Here is a 6,000-nt window from a genome sequence, read left to right as displayed (position 1 = left end):
GCTTGGCGGCAGGGGACGTGGATGTCAGATGGGCAATCCCATCAGCCCCTCTTCAATCCCACAATGCTCTGATCAACTAATGGGACAACATCCGTCTTCATTCCAGTCAGAGCTCTTTCCAGATCACGGGGATCCCCTCCGCCCCCAGCAGCGCGTACCCCCCACCTGGATGAGGCGCCAGTCCACTCCCCACACCCCAGCTCTCAGTGGGGAGGAGAGCAGAGTGATGGAGCCAGTTCAGAGAGGGGGGTTATTAGGAGGCCATGATGGGTAAAGGCCAGGGGGGAAATTGTACGTTTGATTCAAACATTGATTCATTTCTTAGACTCCTAATTTTTTGGACAAGACAAGAGTGTAGTGTGTACTTCTTAAGCCACAGAGAGCTAAATACAGAGCTATTCCACTGCACTAGTGTTCCTCGCAGATTGACGAAGCTAACAGGGCAGAACTTCCTGTTCCAGGAAGCTCAGAACCCCCTCTGGCCGGTTTCCAGGACCCGCCAGCCTGTCATTTTCGTTTTCACCCGAATTTCAAGTGAGGCAGGACTCAACTGAAGGAAACACTTCCGTTTCTTCGCCGGCGTGTTTCTTGGTGAAATACGCCTCCGCGCGTTTTTTTCTGTGCCTAATGGCGGCGCGGGTCCGACTTGGCGACCCGAGAGGCATCAAGCCAAGGGGAGATTCGGTTCATAGCGCCGTGCTTGTCAAGTGACCACCTAGAACATGCAGGGTCTAGGTCTAGTGTCCACCTGGGCGTCTAGTTGCACAGTGAGTTCAATTATTTTAAGAGGAAGTGGTGTTAGTGGGGCCAGCAGGGGGCGCTCACCCTGCAGTCTGTGTGGGTCCTGATGCCCCAGTATAGTGACGGGGGACACTAGACTGTAAACAGGCGCCGTCCTTCAGATGAGTCGTAAAACCGAGGTCCTGACTCTCTGTGGTCATTAAAAATCCCAGGGCGTTTCTCGAGAAGAGTAGGGGTGTTACCCCGGTGTCCTGGCCAAATTCCCCCCCTGGCCTTTACCCATCATGGCCTCCTAATAACCCCCCTCTCTGAACTGGCTCCATCACTCTGCTCTCCTCCCCACTGAGAGCTGGGGTGTGGGGAGCGGACTGGCGGCTCATCCAGGTGGGGCTGCACAATGCTGGGGGTGGAGGGGATCCCCATGACCTGTAAAGCGCTTTGAGTGGAGTGTCCAGAAAAGCGCTATATAAGTGTAAGCAATTATTATTATTATTTAACCGCAGAACTCGAATACTTGTAACCAGCTCTCGAGTGTTTGGGCTTGTTTTGAGGGACTCATATCTTTCGTGAAGTGAATCATTTCAGAAGTCCGCTGTAAAAGACCTTTAGGAGCAACTGGATGTGTCTAAACAGGAATTAGAACTGGCCCAGGTCAGAACACAAGTCACCAGACCCCCACGCTGGGAGAGCCCTGATCTGGAACGTCTTCCACGTTTTTGTTAGCCCCAGGCTGCAACCCTTGATGCTGTCTGAATTGACACGGTTGCCAGGTCTGCTGCTGCCTTTACGGACAGCATGTGTCCCAACAATCGAGCCCCCTAGAGGAAGAGGCCAGGTTTGCTACTACTTTACAGTCCTTGGGGATTATGGGTTGTAGCACCTGCTGCAGCTTTCCTACTACTAGTTCTTTGGACCGGGTTTGTCAACTTCCACTAAGGGAAGTATAGAAAGTAGGACATATGACGTTCCTTGAACTGTAATGAGAAGATTGCACATTTCTGTACATCCATTGATCCGGGTTCAAGTCTCCAACACAAATCCCACCCTTGCACCCCTGAGGTGCTCTGCCCTCAGCACAGCTGTTTCAACAGTGCCCGGAAGGAGGCGCAAAAGGACTGAAAACGTTCCACAAGATCCAATTTAATAAGAATTAAATTAGAATGAATAATATCTCCTTTAATAATAATGAAATATTATGACTGATGTGTCTGTGGCTTTTGGCTTAAAGACACCAACGGAGGGGCACAACGGTGGCACAGTCATTGGCCTCTTAGTGCTGGGACCCCCGAGTTCAATTCCAGACCCGGGGTGCTGTATGGGTGGAGTCTGCATGTTCTCTTCATGTTTGCAGCGGTTTCCACCCCCCCAGTCCAAAGACATGCTGCGGGGATAACTGGCTTCTGGGAAACTTGACCCTGGTCCGAGTGTGTGTCTGTGTCTGTGCCCCGTGAGGGACTGGCACTGGCACCCCCCCCCCCAGGGGGTACCCCACACTGCGCCTATCGCTTGTTGCTCGTGTTGTCCCCCGCGACCCTGAATTGGATAAAGTGGTCACGAGATAGGTGAACAGGATCAACTGAACAGCTTTTCCCAGCTCTTCAGATGGCTGCTTCTTCAGAGACCTGGAAAACCTGGAGACACAGCGCCCCCTCCTGGACCAGGAGGGTATACATTGATGTACGTTGCAAAGGAACAAGTAATCGGTTTATTCCCTGCTGCAAAGAGAGGAGAGAAAACACAACCTTTCGGCTGTGAAGCCTTCTTCAGGTGTGAGCAAGGTATCGATGTACGTGGCCTGACAAAGCCTGCACATTTTGATCAGGAACATGAAAGCGAAGCCAGTTCAGCCGATACATACTGGCCAGTTAAAACAAGCAAGTCTCCTGTCCCATCTTGCCTGAAATATCCCCTTGAGTCTTTCTGGAGTTTCAGAATTTCTGGCTGAATGCATGTAGGTCAGAACGGCAGTTGTGTGAAAAGGTTTGCAGGTGTAAATCCTTCAGGAATTTAATATTTCACTGAGTTATGCAACTAAGCCCCAGGATCGTGCATGTTTATTAAACCATCCGTATCTACCTACAACAGGCCCTTTTAACGAGGGGAGAGGGGAACCGAAATTAAACTCTAGTAATTCCATGTCTAAAGTGAGCTCTTCACCAGAGGTTAGCAGCTCGGAAGGCTTTTTGAGGTCTGAGGAGGAAAATGTTTTCCTGCTGTGTTTCCTCGGCTGTCAGGATTAACAGCGCACTAAAGGAATCACACTCTGGAACAACATGAAATGTGCTCTCTGGAGAAGTAAACTTGCCTGCATTTAAACCCAGGGAAGGATGCTGAGAAAACAGACCTTTAATAACAACAATCTAGGACTGCAAAAAATTAGACTCTTAGCCTTTTTCCCCCTCTCTGTTTTTGAATACCCTGGTTTGAAACACCAGCCATCACTGAGCTAATCTAGGAGAGCGATCTGGGAGTGCATTAAGTCAGGCATGTTTATTTGTCCTATACTTTTATCTAAATTGACTTACAGAACGAGCGCTGTAGCGGCGCTTGGGCCCTGGGTGCACTTTCTGGGGTCTATCTGTGGGGAGTTTGCATGTTCTCCCTGCGTGTCCTCCGGGTGTTCCGGTTTCCTCCCACAGTTAAAAGATTGTCTGTGTGTGCCCTGTGATGGACAGGCGTCTTATAATTATATAATTGCTTACACTTATATGGCGCTTTTCTGGACACTCCACTCAAAGCACTTTACAGGTAATGGGGACCCCCAGCAGTGTGCAGCCCCACTTGGATGAGGCGCCAGAACGCTCCCCACACCCCAGCTCTCAGTGGGGAGGAGAGCAGAGTGATGGAGCCAGTTCAGAGAGGGGGGTTATTAGGAGGCCATGATGGGTAAAGGCCAGGGGGGAAATTTGGCCAGGACACCAGGGTAACACCCCTACTCTTCTCGAGAAACGCCCTGGGATTTTTAATGACCACAGAGAGTCAGGACCTCGGTTTGACGTCTCATCCGAAGGACGGTGCCTGTTTACAGTCTAGTGTCCCCGTCACTATACTGGGGCATCAGGACCCACACAGACTGCAGGGTGAGCGCCCCCTGCTGGCCCCACTAACACCTCTTCCAGCAGCAGCCTCAGCTTTCCCAGGAGTCTCCCCTCCAGGTACTGACCAGGCTCACACCTGCTGAGTCTCCAGTGGGGCTGCCAGTGGGGAGCTGCAGGGTGGTCTAGCTGCTGGCAGATGCCCTGGTATTGTGATGGAGGACACTTATCTGTACAATAATAATAATAATAATAATAATATACTACAACATTGTAACACACAGTGCTTTCAGATCAGCAGATTGGGTTATGATATACTTCACTGAATATCCTTCCACAAAGCTTTTGTATAAAGGTTGTACACAAAGGTGGTTTCTGAAACATAAACGAGAAATCTGGATTTTCACTGAATTCCGGTCCGGCTACGCCGCTACCCTTATAATTCACAGAGAGTTGCAGAGGAGTGAGGAGGCGATGACGGACCAAGCCCCAGGAACCAGGAGTTCAGAAAACACCCTCCCACACATCTTCTGTACCTCGAGTTTGATGGCGGGTATTCGAACCAGTCCTGACCAAAAAAACAACAACTTTCGAGCGCGTCGCCCTGACAACTCTTGGGGGTCGGGGGGGGGGACCCCGAAACCGGCGCCCAGACACCCTCCCCCCCCCTTCCTCTCCCGCGGGTGACAAAGCGCGTCAGGAACCGGTTTCGCCACAGCCGGAGTAGAAAGGAAAGCCAACAACAACAACAACAACAACAAATGACCGTGAAAAAAGGAATTTGAGGTTCTCGAAGGCTTTCTGACGAAGGGGGAACCGAACTGAGAGGAGGAGAGCGCGGCTAATTTCACAATTTCACAATCTCTCGGCGCGTCGCCCAATGGCGTCGCCGTCGCCGGCGCTGTGTCCGGTTACCGGCCACCCCCCCGCTGCTCTTTTAACTACGGTCAGAGGGGGAGGGAGGAGTGTGGACTTGTGATGGAGGTCGCAGAAGTTCTGCTATTCCTCCATCTTTCCCCCCCTCCACCCCCGCCAAACTCGCATAACCGGGACAACACGGGTCACCGGCAGAGAGAAACAGAAAAACGGCATTAAAACGCACCCCCTCCCCTTTCAATTGAAACGCCGATAAAACAGAGGAAAGTTCTGGTGATGATCATGAAAAAAAAAAAACAGCCACTCACGCACCTTACTGGTTAGCAGAAGCGCGGCCGTGAGCTCCTGCGCGGTCTGTCCGGTCCGTATCGATAGCGTGAGGACGCGGATCAATGCGACTCTTCTAGTCGCGTCCCTCCCACCCCCCTCCCTCTCCTCACCCACCCCGGGCGCTTGAAACGGTCGCTTGGGAACCAGCTATTGTCCGGGCTCTCCCCGGGGAGGGGGGGGCGAGCGAGGGCCGAGGGCCCCGCCGGAGGGGAGACATCAATGCGCTTTGTGTGGAGCCCGCCTCGCAACCGTCTCTCCCTGGACGTGGATGTGGACAGGAGAGAGGGAGGGGGGGGGGGGTCCGAGCTGTTCCCGATGCCCCGCGGGGTCAGTCCTCTCTGTTTCTCGCTGTAACGACGAGACGTTTCGATGGCACCCGCGCACCCGTTTCATAACCGCGCAGCTGACGTTTCTGTTGTTGTTGGGGGCTGAGAGGGGAGGGGAGGGGGGGGGGGGACGGTGACACCCCAGAACTCTCTAAAGGAATTAAAAACAGTCCCTAACTGGAGGGGTTTAGGGCGGCACAGTGGCGCACGCGCAGCCGCCTCACAGCACTGGGGTCCCAGCTCCCAATTCCAGACCTGGGGGTGCTGTCTGGGTGGAGTTTGCACGTTCTCCCCTGTGTTCACCTGGGTTTCCCCCCCCCACAGTCTGGTGGGTTAATTGGTTACTGGGATAACCTGGCCCTGGTGCGAGTGTGAGTGCGTCTTATCTTTGTCCTGTGATGGACTGGCGTCCTGTCCGGGGTGTACCCTGCCTTGTGCCTGTTGCATGCTGGGATAGATCTCCTCCACCACGTGACCCTGCACTGGATAAAGGAATTTGAAAATGGAGGGATGGATGTTACATGGCGCTGTACATCCCCCCCCGTTCAGTTTCCGATGTATTTCTGCCGAGGGAACTCTCCAGGTCTACCCAACCCTGGAGGATTCAAGGTGGCAGGAAACGGCAGTAGAAAATGAGTTGAAATATCCTTCTTTAAAAGGGAGCCACTACTCTTATTTTTCTGTTTCGGGGC

The sequence above is a fragment of the Atractosteus spatula genome, chromosome 24 (assembly GCF_055471065.1).
Source record: "Atractosteus spatula isolate fAtrSpa1 chromosome 24, fAtrSpa1.hap1, whole genome shotgun sequence".
Lineage (NCBI taxonomy): Eukaryota > Metazoa > Chordata > Actinopteri > Semionotiformes > Lepisosteidae > Atractosteus > Atractosteus spatula.
Note: the sequence above shows the minus strand (reverse complement) of the source record.